Source organism: Ailuropoda melanoleuca, unplaced genomic scaffold (assembly GCF_002007445.2).
Source record: "Ailuropoda melanoleuca isolate Jingjing unplaced genomic scaffold, ASM200744v2 unplaced-scaffold8686, whole genome shotgun sequence".
NCBI classification, from domain to species: Eukaryota; Metazoa; Chordata; class Mammalia; order Carnivora; family Ursidae; genus Ailuropoda; species Ailuropoda melanoleuca.
The window spans coordinates 54,961-69,478 of record NW_023254087.1 but is presented as its reverse complement, the minus strand read 5'-3'; the positions used below and the strand labels follow the sequence as shown (position 1 = coordinate 69,478).

Genomic DNA, 14,518 nt, shown 5'->3' with positions numbered 1-14,518 from the left:
CTTGTTGGAGCAGAAATGGGACCTTGGGGGGAATAGGGTTGGCGCTTAGGGGGTCTGGGGCGGACCAGGTGAGATTAGGTGCACACATGTGGGGACGCAAGATGGCAGCTAGAGGGATGCCAGAAGTGATGCCCAAATTGTAATTCATATCTTTTTTTTTTTTTGGTTGCAGCAAAAGCAGGTCTTTATTTTTTTATTTTAATAGTTTTTTATTATATTACGTTAGTCACCATGCAGTACATCCTGGTTTTTGATGTAAAGTTCATACCTAACACAGGTTTTTAAATTTTCTCCATAATACCATTATTTTTAACTTGCAAATATCACTTTGTCCCGTTTAGTTGTTGTAGGTAAACTTGTTTCTGCTATAATATTAATAATATTTAAGGGGCGCCTGGGTGGCACAGCGGTTAAGCGTCTGCCTTCGGCTCAGGGCGTGATCCCAGCGTTATGGGATCGAGCCCCACATCAGGCTCCTCTGCTGTGCGCCTGCTTCTTCCTCTCCCACTCCCCCTGCTTGTGTTCCCTCTCTCGCTGGCTGTCTCTATCTCTGTCAAATAAATAAATAAATTTAAAAAAAATTTAATATTGGCTTTATATGTAGATATAAAGATAATATAGGTATACAAAATAATAAATACATTTGTGTAAATATATGTATATACATAAGGTATATAGATATGTACATAATTAAATTATACATGTGTGTAGATATAATTACATATAATAAATATTCATATGTATATAATACACAGGAATATATGCATTATATATACACATATTATTTTAATTCTGAGCCTTGAGTAAGTTATAGACATAATGCTCTTCCACCTCAGTGTATTTCCTAAAACAATGTAATTTTTAAACTTGGAAATCAACATTAATATGATATGGATATCTAAGCTACCAAACTTATTCAAATGTTTGCCAGTTATGTGAATAATATCCTTTTAGAAAAGAAAGTCTCTAGTCCAGGAGCAATCCAGGATCACAAGTTGTATTTCATTACCATGACTCTTTTTTTTTTACATTTATTCTTCAACAATTCCTCAATCTTTCTTTAATTTTCATGCCACTCACTGCTTACAGGTAACCAATCTCATTGTTTAATGATTTGTTTCCTATGTTTCATTTTGCATAAATGTGCAGATATTTTCCTTTTTGCTTGCTTCCTGTAGACATTATGCTAGCCTTTCATTTAACACTGTATCCTGGAAATATCAGGTCATATGACTGCCATATACGGTCATAAAGATCTTCCCCATTCTTCATCACAGCTGTGTGTCTCAAATGTTCTAATAAATATATGAAAAAAGTAGAAAAGGAACACAATTCACATGTTCTCTGGCAGCTTATCATACACCCTAGCAAACCCTTATCCGCCTCGGACTGAACTATTCATGTCAGATCAGTGCTACCATATGCTTCGCCAGGATATTCTCAAAAATGTTATTCTAGTTTCTCAGATCATTCACTTTCTTTCCATATCTGTGTCACCACTGAGTTGGACCTCAGTTAAAGTGTCTATATCGCCTAAAGCTGGTTGCCAACATGTCAAGAATGTCATTTTGTTTTCATAATTATAACAACATTTTGAATGAATTAAATCCTCATTCTCTGCTGGTGAGGTTTGATTCTGTAATTGATTCAAAGTTCAAACACTGAAAAACTACTTTCCACCTCTCCCATCCCCTTGTAGGATGCTCAGGCAAAGAGGGATTGAGCTGCATTTAAATTCTATGGAATTAATATGAGCACAGCTTCCCTGGGGTAAGGAGGTGACATATTTCTGCTTTTATATCTGAGGTCATTGCAAATGATTTATATGTAGAGACTTCTATGTTTCATGGCTTCTTAAAAAGCTTTGAACACCTTCACCTTTGGTAATTCTGTTAGAATAACAGTGCCTTGCCAATAAAAGATTTTCTAAAAAAGACATTTTCAAACCACACCCAGTGCCAAGGTGCAGGTACAGGGCTTACATCCATCCACCCGGCATCTCCATCTGTGGGAGAGTTTTATTTGAAAATGAGTCATATACATAATAAGGCTGGAAATAGTCATTTTGCTGGTACCAGTGGCAATAAAATATGCTTAATCTGATTATTTTAAAACACCAAATTTAAAACAATTACTGGCCTCACAGCCACCTGAAGACAAGAGAAGAAAAAAAGCAACCAGCTCTAAAAATCTCTCTAATCACCACAGTGGGTCTCACCTCATCTGTCCTATTAAAACTATCATTGATTCTAAAAGATGAAACCATTACAAAATTTCTTTGTGAAGCATTATTCCCTCAAGAGAAAGAATTCCCATTAAAATCACCTACTGAGGATTCCTGGAATTTTCCAGCACTTACCAGTGTTAGCTAATACTAACAGATAGTATATTAGGAAGTCCCTAGGTTGGAGTTTATACACCTTAGTGATTCATTCCTTCTCACCTATGAATTCAGAAGACTCCTGGCCATCCTTCCCATCTGAACACACTGCCTGTAGCTGCTTCTGAACTGGTAAGCTTACGAGATGTTGCAAACATAATAAATTCCATCCATCTGCCTGTTAGGCTCACACAAAATAGCAAATGTTAGCTGAGCTTGTTATAAACACTAGTGAAAGGCACAATCTCAGGTTTGGGAAAATGATTCAGAGATTCTGGAAAATGAGCCAGAAAGAAAGTTTCACTCAGAGTTATGAAAATTAAGTGAGATCATTTATGTGAAGTTCCTAAAAATCTAATCTGGCAAATAGCAGAACCTCAATAAGTGACTGCATTTATTGTCATTGAGGAAAGGTTTTTCTGCCAGGCACAGTGCTACGTGCTAAGATGACAATAAATAAATGTTAAAAATTCATAATCTTGGAAGACATAAGTCTATAAAAATAACTACATCACTAGTTAAAAAGGCAAATTGTTACCATGAGGGCACAGAGAAAAGAAGCATTAATTCTTACTCGGCTTGTTAGGAAACGATCCACAGAGAATCTACTCTTTGATGTAGGCATTAAGGACAAATAAAAGTGAGAAAATCAAGAGGATTCATTTATGTAGATGCATTTATTTCTTCTTGATACGGAGTTAAATTTCCTGACATCATCCTTTCTAGAAGCCTTTGCAGAGTGAGGCTGCATCTAACCTTAAAACATACAGCCAACTCTCAATAACTCAAGGCAATGTAAGAACACCGAAGCATTTTCCATCCAAACAGGTAGCTGTATGTGGGGTTTTCGTTGATGTGGTTGCTTCAGCTCTACCAGTTCCAATAAAGAAATTGCCAGAGCTATATTGCTGATCTTGGACTATTTTTTGTGAGGCTGGGAAGAATAAAGAAGAGCCTAGAAAGTATAAGAATATGCTAGACAAGAAATACAGACCTGCCCTGAACTACTCTTAGAACCCGCATACACACCAGAAACGAGATCACTTGGGATCAGCTTTATTCCAGTGACCTCACCCATAATTACTACTACTTCTCCAAGCCTGGGCTCCCTTTTTTTTGTGTGATCTGCTCAACAGCCCTGTCCAATTCCTCTCCCCAATGGGAAGAGCAAAAATTCATTACCCACATTCTCTTCATAATATATGGGGCTAGAAAACAATAGAAATGGGGCTCTGGAAAGACTGGCTAGGTCAAAGTAAAGCAAAGAAAGTAGACTTTACCATTTCTCTGAGGAGGAAAAGAATGGGAGTCAATAAAAGAGCACCATAGGATTGATGGTTGTGTGGGCTTTGGGGAGGCAGAGAGGGAGCAGTTACTGGGAGTGGAGAAGTCCCAGTGAGGAAAGGGATTGAGCAATCCCGAAAGCTGACAAGTGTTAGCTTCTTCTCCTGAAACTATTAATTCAGAAATAAAGTGTTAATTCCTACATTTAAAAAGAAAACACTATAGAACACATGCAAGCATACCTTGGAGATATTGGGAGATGGTTCTAGACCACCACAATATAGCAAACATTGCAATAAAGTGAGTCACATGAATATTTTGCTTTCTCAATGCTTAGGACATCTCAATACTTTGACCGAGCCAGTCTTTCTAGAGCCCCATTTCTATTGTTTTCTAGCCCCATATATTATGAAGAGAAAGTGGGTAATGAATTTTGAATATTGTCTGTTCAGTGTGCAATAGAATTGTATGTAAAAAAAAAACAATGTATATATCTCAGGTGAAAAAAAACCTTTATTGCTAAAATTGCTAACTATCATTTGAGCTTTCAGCAAGTTGTAATCTTCATGCTGCTGGAGGGTATTACCTCTGTATTTATGGCTGCTGACTGATGAGGGTGGTGGTTGCTGAAGGCTAGGGTTGCTGTAGCAATTTCTTATAATAATACAATGAAATCTGCCACATTAGTTGAGTCTTCCCTTCACAAATGATTTCTCCGCAGCATGCAATGCTATTTGACAGCATTTTAGCCACGGCAAAGCTTCTTTCAAAACTGAAGCCAATCCTCCCCAACTTTGCTGCCTTATCAATTAAGTTTATGTAATATCATAAACCCTTTGTTGTCATTTAGAGTCTTCACCGTATCTTTACAAGGAGTAGATTTCATCTCAAGAAACCACTGTCTTTGCTCATCTATAAGAAGCAAATATTCATCTGTTGAAGTTTTATCATGAGATTGCTGCAATTTGGTCACATCATCAGATTTCACTTATAATTCTAATTTTTTTGTTATTTCCACAATATCTACAATTACTTCCCCCACTGAATCTTGAAACCTTCAAAGTCATCCATTAGGGTTGGAATCAGCTTCTTCCAAACTCTTGTTCATTTTGCTATATTGACCTTTCCCATGAATCATGAATGTGCTTAATTGCATTTAGAATGGTCAATCCTTTCTGGAAGTTTTCAACTGACTTTGCCCAGATCCATCAAAGGAATGACTACCTATGGCAATTACACCCTTATAAAATGTATTTCCTATTTTTTAAAAGATTTTATTTATTTATTTGACAGAGAGAGAGCACACAAGGAGACACAGCTGCAGGCAGAGGGAGAAGCAGGTTCCCTGCTCAGCAGGGAGCCCAATATGGGACTTGATCCCAGGACCCTGGGATCCTGACTTGAGCCAAAGGTAGACACTTAACCAACTGAGCCACCCAGGCACCCCTAAAATGTATTTCTTAAATAGTAAGGCTTGGAAGTTGAAATTACTCCCTGATCCATGGGCTACAGAATGGATGTTGCATTACAAGGCATTAAAATAACATCCATCTCATTGGACATTTCCACCAGGGCTCTTGGGTGACATGGTACATTGTCAATCAACAGTAATATTTTGAAAGAAATCTTTTTTTTTCAAGTAGTTGTCTAAAAGTGGGTTTAAAATATTCAGTAAACGGTGGTATAAGCAGATGTGCTATAGGGCTTTGCTGTTATATTTGCAGAGCAAAAGCAGAGTAGATTTAGCATAATTCTTTAAGGGCCCCAGGATTTTCAGAATGGAAACTGGGCCTTGGCTTCAAATTAAAGGCACAAACTACATTAGCCCCTGAAAGGAAAGTCTGCCTGTACTTTGAAGCTTTGAAGCAGGCATTGACTTTTCCTTTCTAACTATGAAAGTCCTAGGTGGCATCTTCTTTCCATATAAGGCTGTTTCATCTACAGTGAGAATCTATTGTTTAGTGTAGCTACCTTCATTAATTATCTTAGCTGGATCTTCTAGTTAAACGTGCTAGCTTCTCCAACAGCACTTGCTGCTTCACCTGCATTTTTGTTACAGAGACAGCTTCTTTCCTTAAACCTCATAAGACAGTCTCTGCTAGCTTCAATTTCTTCTGCTGTAGCTTCCTCATCTCTCTCAGCCTTCCTAGAATTGAAGAGACTTAGGGCCTTGCTCTGAATTAGGTTTTGGCTTAAGGGAATGTTGAGTTTGGTTTGATCTTCTCTCCAAACCACTTAAAGTCTCTGTATCAGCAAGAAGTCAATTTCACTTTCTTACTATTCACATGTTCTTGGGAGTCGCAATTTTAATTTCCTTCAAAAGCTTTTCTTTTGCTTTCATAATTTGGCTGTTTGGCACAAGAGGCCTAGCTTTTGGCCTATCTCAGTTTTCAATATGCCTTCCGCAGTAATCTTAACCATTTCTCATTTTTAATTTAACGTGAGAGATGTGTGACTCTTTTTTTTTTTTTTTCACTCAAATAGTTACAGGCCATTGTAGGGTTATTAACTGACCTAATATCAACATTGTTTTGTGTCAGGGAATAGAGAGTCCTAAGGAGGGAGACAGAGATGGGGAACAGCCAGTTGTTGGAGCAGTAGGAATACAAACATTTATCAATTAAGTTTCCCATCTTAAACAGATACAGTTAGAACACCAAAACAATTATGATAGAAGCAACAGAGATCAATGATCTCAGATCACCATAACAAATATAATGAAAAAGTTTAAACACTGCAAGAATTATGAAAATGTGAGACAGAGACACAAAGTGAGCAAATGCTGTTGGAAAAATGGTGGTAGTAGACTTGCTCAATGTAGTGTTGCCACAAAGCTTCAATTTCTAAAATACACGGTATCTCCAAAGTGTAATAAAACAAGGTATGCCTGTATAAATGAGTTTAGAGACTTATATTTAGGGATCTAACTAGAGATATGTGACCAATGCCTAGGGTAATAGAATTATGACTGAAAGTGAAAAAGATAAACAGTGGTTCTCAACCAGAGACAATTCTGTCCCCCATGGGACATTTGGCAATCTCCGGAGACATTTTTGGTAGCCACAAGGAAGTGGATGTGCAGGTAACTAGCAAGTAGAGACTAGGGATGGTATTAAGTATCCTACAATGCAAAGGGCAGCCCCTGCAACCAAGAATTATTCAGCCCCAAATGTTAATGGTGCTGAGAAATCCTGGAGGGTAGGAATATAATAGAATGAGGCATAAAAATTTGGGTATGCTGAGTTGTTTTAGGTGGAATCTAAATTAAAATACTAGTTAGGGTTTCACAATCACAATAACATCAGAAAGCAATAATTTATGTGTTTTACAGAATTGGATTATAAAAGGCATTTTTTAATGATTTTGAGTTGCCACAGTTACTTTTGTGTTGAAGTACACATGCTAGTTGGCTCGACCAAGCCTCTTCAGAAGGAAAGTCACTGTGCACAGCCACAGTTGAAGTGGATCTTCTAGGTCTCCCAGTCAGGGCTAAGGGAGCATAGACAGGTAATATGGGACACATACAAAGAAAAGAAGGCATTGAGAGGCTCTTATTCCATGAGCTTTACTCTGGTTATTTATTGTTACATATATAACACAGGCTCAGTGGTTTAAAACTTTTATAATTAGCTTTCCTACTTCTCCAGGGTAATTATGTTCAGCTAGATGGTTTTCCTTGGGTCCTTCAAAGCAATTGTAGGTATATGACAGCTGTGGCTGCAGTCAACTAAAGGCTTGCCTGGGCTGGATTTCCAAGGCTAGAAACTGATGTCTGCTATCTCCTAGGAGCTCATTTGGGACTGCTGAGCACATCACATATATGTGGCTCTTCTACAAAGTCTGGGATTCTCATTATATGGTGGCTGGGTTCCCAGAGGGGATGACCTAAGAGCAAGTGTTCCAAGAAGCCCAGATGGACCCCACAGAGCTCTTTATTATTAGACTTAGAGGTCAGACAACATAACTTCCACTGCCTTCTATGAGTCAAGGGCAAGCCACTAGTCCAGCTCAAACTTAAGAGGAAGAGACTATACTACACAAGGGATTAAATGCTGGGGTATATGACTCATTGAATGGTCATATATCAGAGACAAAAAATCACAACCTTGACTATCCTCATAGATTAGAAACTCGCCGTTGAGGAATGATTTGGTCGGATAACTTTAATAATGGGAAGCACATGGGTCTGAGAATTGGAAGTCTGGGGATCATGTAAGTCAACTACAGGATCTGAACTGAAGCTGGGGACAAGTGGCAGGAGAAAGGAAGAAGGGTTTGGATGGCATCTGTCATCAGCAGGCAATCAGACATGCCTACCTGTTAAAACCCTATCATAGTTAACATTTTAACAAAGGGCCTGGTACACTATAGGCTTTTATTAAATATGTACTGATTTTCAAACCTATAAATGTTTTATTTCCATCTGTGTAAGGGCTTTTGGTGAATAAATCTAAGTTTAAGACTTTATCATTGAAAACAATACATCCCTTCTCCCTCTCTGAACTTTCGTATGCTATACAATGGGGTACTTGGTAGATGTCTTTTTCATTTGCTCTGTGATTGCTTATAAGTGAAAGCTATATTCTCTCAATCAGTCTAGTGTGTTGATTAGGGCTAGAGGTCATAACCTAATCTTTTCATTCACCACATTCCCCCTCATACCCGGTCTCTCTCCATTAACTAACATACAGTGTAAAGAAAGTTCTTTGAATCAACAGCTTCAGTATCTCGCCTAAAATGGCTCCTCTGTTTCCTTGAACAGTGGCACTGACTGTGTTACTACAATTAGACATTTATAATAGGGACTTGTTTTTCACTCCTATTACTTGCTAACCGGCAGTTTGTATTCCCAGTATGTTCCCTGTATCCTTGTTCACCAAATCTGTTAACCCCTAGAAATATTTTAACTGCAGAGTTACACTATATTTCAGCCCAGAGTCAAGAAATTTTGAGTATAATTAAATGTGGAATATTTCAGCCCAGAGTCAAGAAATTTTGAGTATAATTAAATGTGGAACACATACGAGTATCTAGTAATTACAGCATCTCTACTTTGGAAGTGAAGGCAAGATGTTCACACAAAAGTAGCTGACTGTTTTGCTGCTTAAACAAATAGCCCTTTACCATCAGAGAGGTTCTGCATGTTCTAAGCCCACAGTACTGCTGAAACAGTTCACATGTATGATATATGCCCTTTCCAGGTGCAGACTCTGAGTCTGATGATGTAACATGCTTCTCTAAAAAGCATCCTAAAGCTCACATTCCCACCTGTCTGGAACCAACCATCCGCCTCAGCTGATCTTTTTAGCTGCAAACATCTCCCACACTTTTTCTATTCTGCAGCCTTGGTCCTACTGTAGTTACTAATAGTGCCATCGAGGTCCCAAAAGCCATACATTCCTGTTCCCTATCAGGGATTACTTTTCATTCATTTTCCTGCTTTCCACAAATGGAACAGGCTATAATCTACACATACAGAAGGTACTAGTGACAAATACATTAATAATTTTATCTCTTATTTGTATAGGATTTCAACCTCATACAGCATATCATACTTAATCTCGTTTGCTCTTCCACTGGACTTTAATGTTAGTTTTCTCAAGTTTTCACAGTAAAGTGATTTGTGTAAGAGCAGAATGTGAGTTATCAGTAAAATCCAAGGTATGACACCACCTTAATGACAGTCAGAGCTGTTTCCAATGCCCGCACCTGTCACAACAATTGTGAAGTAATGTCTTGCTTATCTATCTTTTGATTAATAAAAGATCATAACTAATTGTTACTTTCTATGTTTGCAAATAAGTACATGCTTGATTTGTGAGGGTAGCATAGGGTAGAACTAAAACGATCATTAAATGAATCTTCCTAAACAAGCTGCTGTCAAACTTAGACAAGAAGTTGTAAGGTACTGGGGCGCCTGGGTGGCACAGCGGTTAAGCATCTGCCTTCGGCTCAGGGCGTGATCCCGGTGTAACGGGATCGAGCCCCACATCAGGCTCTTCTGCTATGAGCCTGCTTCTTCCTCTCCCACTCCCTCTGCTTGTGTTCCCTCTCTCGCTGGTTGTCTCTATCTCTGTCAAATAAATAAATTAAAAAAATCTTTAAAAAAAAAAAAAAGAAGTTGTAAGGTACTGATCCTGTATTTTTTTTTTTTTTAGCCCAACCAGTAGCTGCTTACAAACTTCTTTGGAAACCCTCAGGCATATTATTCCCTAAATTATGAATGATTGCAATAACTTGGAAATAAGGTAGGGTATGGAGGGAAAAAAACCCTTGCTGCTCTGTTATTATTCTTCATACGTAGATTTCTACAAAACACTTTCTTACTCCAAAGACATCAATCTAAGCACAAAGATTTTCAGGTCATAGGAATCCCACAAAGGAGTATTTGGGTCTTGAAGTTATTTAGTTGCAGTTCACATTACAACAACCAAAATATGTCTTTGTTAATAGTTGTTACATTGACCAATAATTTAAAAAATATATAAATTTTATATGTATATATTTTAATACATTTTATGTTTACAAAATGAGTTCATAATTTATAAATTTCATTATAACCTACCTTTTTTCACTTAAATAATGTGAATATTTTCCATATTCTTAGTTTTATTAAACACCACTTAATTGTTAGCAGAATATTATATCCTAAGATTCCTATAACTCATTGAAGAAAGTAAGCCCCAACTGTAAGAATTCTAGATTGCTCAACTTTTTACACATAACACTAATGTTGCTCTAGGTTGTTGCTTATAAGCTAGGCTTAGAGATGGACAGTTTAGACGTGTATCTTCTTTTTAGAGTAATAGACAATGACACAAAATTTCAAAGTCAAATGAGATTATTAAGGGACCCAAATGAATGAAAATGCAGCAACCTCCATGGCATCACTGCCCTCTACTTTCTCCTTAGAGGTCAACCCAGAACAAGCCACACAATGGAGTCCAAGGAATAAGTAAATCTGTCTGAAGTGTCAGAATTTATTTTGCAGGGCTGACCAACAGCAGGATATAGAGTTTTTTCTCTCTGCACTTTTCCTAGTTGTCTATGTGGCCACAGTTTCAGGTAACCTTCTCATTGTGGTCACAGTGTTTTACATCCCAAACCTGAACACCCCCATGTACTTTCTACCTGCGACTCTCTCCTTTATGAATGACCTTCACTTCCATTTCCACTGTGAAGACAATTGTGAAGTTGGTTAAACAAAAAAAAAGCAAAAAAAAAGGATAAGACCATTTCCTTTGCTGGATCTTTCTCCTTCACCTGTGGGTGGAGTTGAAATGGAACTTTTGGTCTCCATGGCATATGACAGATATGCGGCTATTTATGAGCCCCTACACTGCATAACCATCATGAACAGGAAGGTGTGTGTTTTGCTGGTAGTGACCTCATGATTCTTAGGTCTTCATTTAGGGTTTCAGATGCTCTGTTGTGAATTTGCCTTTCTGTGGTCCCAATGTGGTGGTCAGCATTTCCTGTGATCTCCCTCTGGTCACTAAGCTTGCCTGCATAGATACCTATATCGTACAGATTGTCACTGTTGCCAGTGTGGGATGATCTCCCTGAGCTGGTTCATGACTTTGCTTATCTCCTACAGTCTGATCCTCAAAACCATTAAGAGTCACTCCTCTACTGGGCCGTCCAAAGCTCATTCCACTTTGATCACATCACAGTGGTGATTCTCTTTCTTGGCATATGCATCTTCACCTGTATCTGGCCCTTCAGCAACCACTCTGTGGATCAATTCCTTGCTGTATTTTACACCATTGACACCCCATCTTGAACCTAATTATCTACACTCTGCGAAACAAAGAAATGAAGACAGCCATGAAGAAATTCTGGCATGATTATGTGAGTTCTAGAGAGGATATTTAGATTAAAAATATAATTTAGAGAGAAAAAAGTTTTTAAAAATTTTTAAAGAAAACTTTACATCTTTTAAAAACTTTCATTGACTTATAGAGAGTAAGTCAAGTATAAGGCATATAAAAGTCAGACCTTCAAAGATATTTTGAATGTAGTACCAACAAAAAAGAAATCAATGTCTTTATATAGTTTAAATGATGCTGATTGATTATAAAAACTGTACATTAAAAACCCATTTGTATTTGGGGCACCAACCTGGCTCAGTCAATGAAGCATGCAACTCTTGATCTCAGCATTGCAGGTTCAAGCCCCACATTGGACATAGAGATTACTTAAAAATTAAAAAAAAAAAACTTAAAAAAAGTCATTTGTATTTAAGAGGAGTGAGTAAATATATGCTTTATCAATGTATTAAAATGGTATTGGTTGAAAGGGAAAATAAAGTGAAGCCCCAGAAATTCCATCAAATTTTTCTGTTTGATCAGATTGATTTGGCACTTACCGTGGAACCAAAGTTGGTTCTCTGCTTTCTCAATAATATTAATGTTTCAGTCAGCATTCACACGTGGTGCCTCCTAAGAAAACAGTAATTCTGAGTTTCAGTATCTACGTATATACTGCCAAAGCACACTCATTTTTCTTGTTGTCGCCAAAATGAGGTGTTGTAGATGCTTTTAAGGCTGCTAATATTGTCCAATATTATTTCTATCTCAGAATCTATGTACCTGACTACAAAAAAGGGGGTACAAAATTCAGAAATACACTGATATTTTCCTTAAGGATAATTTGAATTTGAAATATGTTTAATAATAAATCACATTATGCATGTTATTATTTTATACTTTGGATATTGTCACATCACTAGTAATTCCCACTGATAAAGTACAATTCAATGGAGTTTCTCCAGTTGTGAACTTGAACAGATTTATTCACAACTTCTCTTTAGTCCTCTCTGTATTATATGACATTGATATACGAGTTAAAAACAGAATAGAAAGTTGTATTTTATCCTTTTAAGGAATCTAATTGTGGGCAAAAGTGGAGTCCTAACAACAAAAGAGGATCGATGTGTATTTTTAGACTGTTTTTTCCTTCTTTTAAGTATCATATGACATAATCACAAAACTAGAATTGAATGATTATGGAAAACCTTGAAATTAGGGAACAAATTTGAAGTAGTGGCAGCAAATGTGGTTACAGAGACAAAAAGCATAGGAAAATAATCCTGTGTATTCACTCAATGAAAACAAATAATCTGAATAATACCAAACATAAGCAAAGGTTTTCTTTAACAAACGGCGATATAAACCCCTACAGGAGAAATTTTAAAATGGATAAGTCTATTCTACTATGGTCGAACTGTCTCAAAAAGCATTCTGATAAATTCAAAATTCCCTATAGATTATTTCCTTATGTTCCATTAAAAACAAAGAAATATTCCCATTCTACAGGCAAATAAAAATTGTTTGTGAACACAAACCATAAACAAAACAGAAGCAGTGTGAAAGAAACACACACACACATTTAGTCTACTATAGACGCACGTGCTAAATGCCCACACTTCTACCTCCCAGTCAAAGATAAATATTTTTTAACAATATCTAGGGAACTATGAGAGGAGATTTTGTGGGTCAGCCACAATAACTATTAGAGAATATGAAAGAACCCAAGGCATTTAGAGAACTCCCTCATGTCCCACAAGTCAAATTTCTATTACACATCCATGCCAAGTACTCTTACCACTGGCAGAGTAGGAAACATGGGACAGCTTCACACATAGATCACACACAAATGTAGACATATTTGCTGATGTGTTCGATGGGGCCTGAAAGAGTCCCTCACCCAAAAGCTCATTCAGTATAGTCTACCACATGACCTGAAATTCCACTACAATTTTTTAATCTTTTAGTAATAATTTTGCTTTTAACATATTCATTGAGATATCACCTTATGCCAGTTAGAATGTCAAAAATTGACAAGGCAGGAAACAACAAATGTTGGAGAGGATGTGGAGAAAGGGGATCCCTCTACACTGTTGGTGGGAATGCAAGTTGGTACAGCCACTTTGGAAAAGAGTGTGGAGGTCCCTTAAAAAGTTAAAAATAGATCTACCCTATGACCCAGCAATTGCACTACTGGGTATTTACCCCAAAGATACAGACGTAGTGAAGAGAAGGCCATATGCACCCCAATGTTCATAGCACCTTTGTCCACAATAGCTAAATTGTGGAAGGAGCCGAGATGCCCTTCAACAGATGACTGGATTAAGAAGATGTGGTCCATATATACAATGGAATATTACTTAGCCACCAGAAAGAACAATTACCCAACATTTGCAGCAATATAGTCGGGACTGGAGGAGATTATGCTAAGTGAAATAAGTCAAGCAGAGAAAGACAATTATCATATGGTTTCACTCATTGATGGAACATAAGAAATAGCAGGGAGATTGGTAGGAGAAGGAAGGGAAGAATGAAAGGGGTGGGGGGTAAACAGTAGGGGGAATGATCCACGAGAGGCTATGGACTCTGGGAAGCAAACTGAGGGCTTCAGAGGGGAGGTGGGTGGGGGACTGGGATAGACCAGTGATGGGTACTAAGGAGGGCACTTACTGCAAGGAGCACTGGGTGTTATACACAAATAATGAATCATGGAATACTACATCAAAAACTAAGGATATACTGTATGGTGACTAACATAACATAATAAAAAATTATTATAAAAAATACATTCATTACTTAAATATACAAAAATACAAACGGTAGCACATCTTCTTGTTTTCAGTCATGCATATCATATCATGACTGAGCTTATTAACGCTACTCTTCTACGACAACCAGCTGAGGTCAAACCTTTGCAGAAATGGCCTGATGGGTGTGGAGACTAGGAATGGACAGGGAAAAGATAGAGAAAAATGGGACAACAGCTTAGGAAGTACAAAGATTTTACATATTTTCTAATTTCTTAGACAAGCTTTGATCAGAGTAT

General features: G+C 37.4%; 1 pseudogene; it reads left to right on the top strand.

Moving 5' to 3' along the window:
- Positions 1–10,944: 10,944 nt before the first annotated feature.
- Positions 10,945–11,447, top strand: LOC117800883 (annotated as a pseudogene).
- The last annotated feature ends 3,071 nt before the right edge of the window (positions 11,448–14,518 follow it).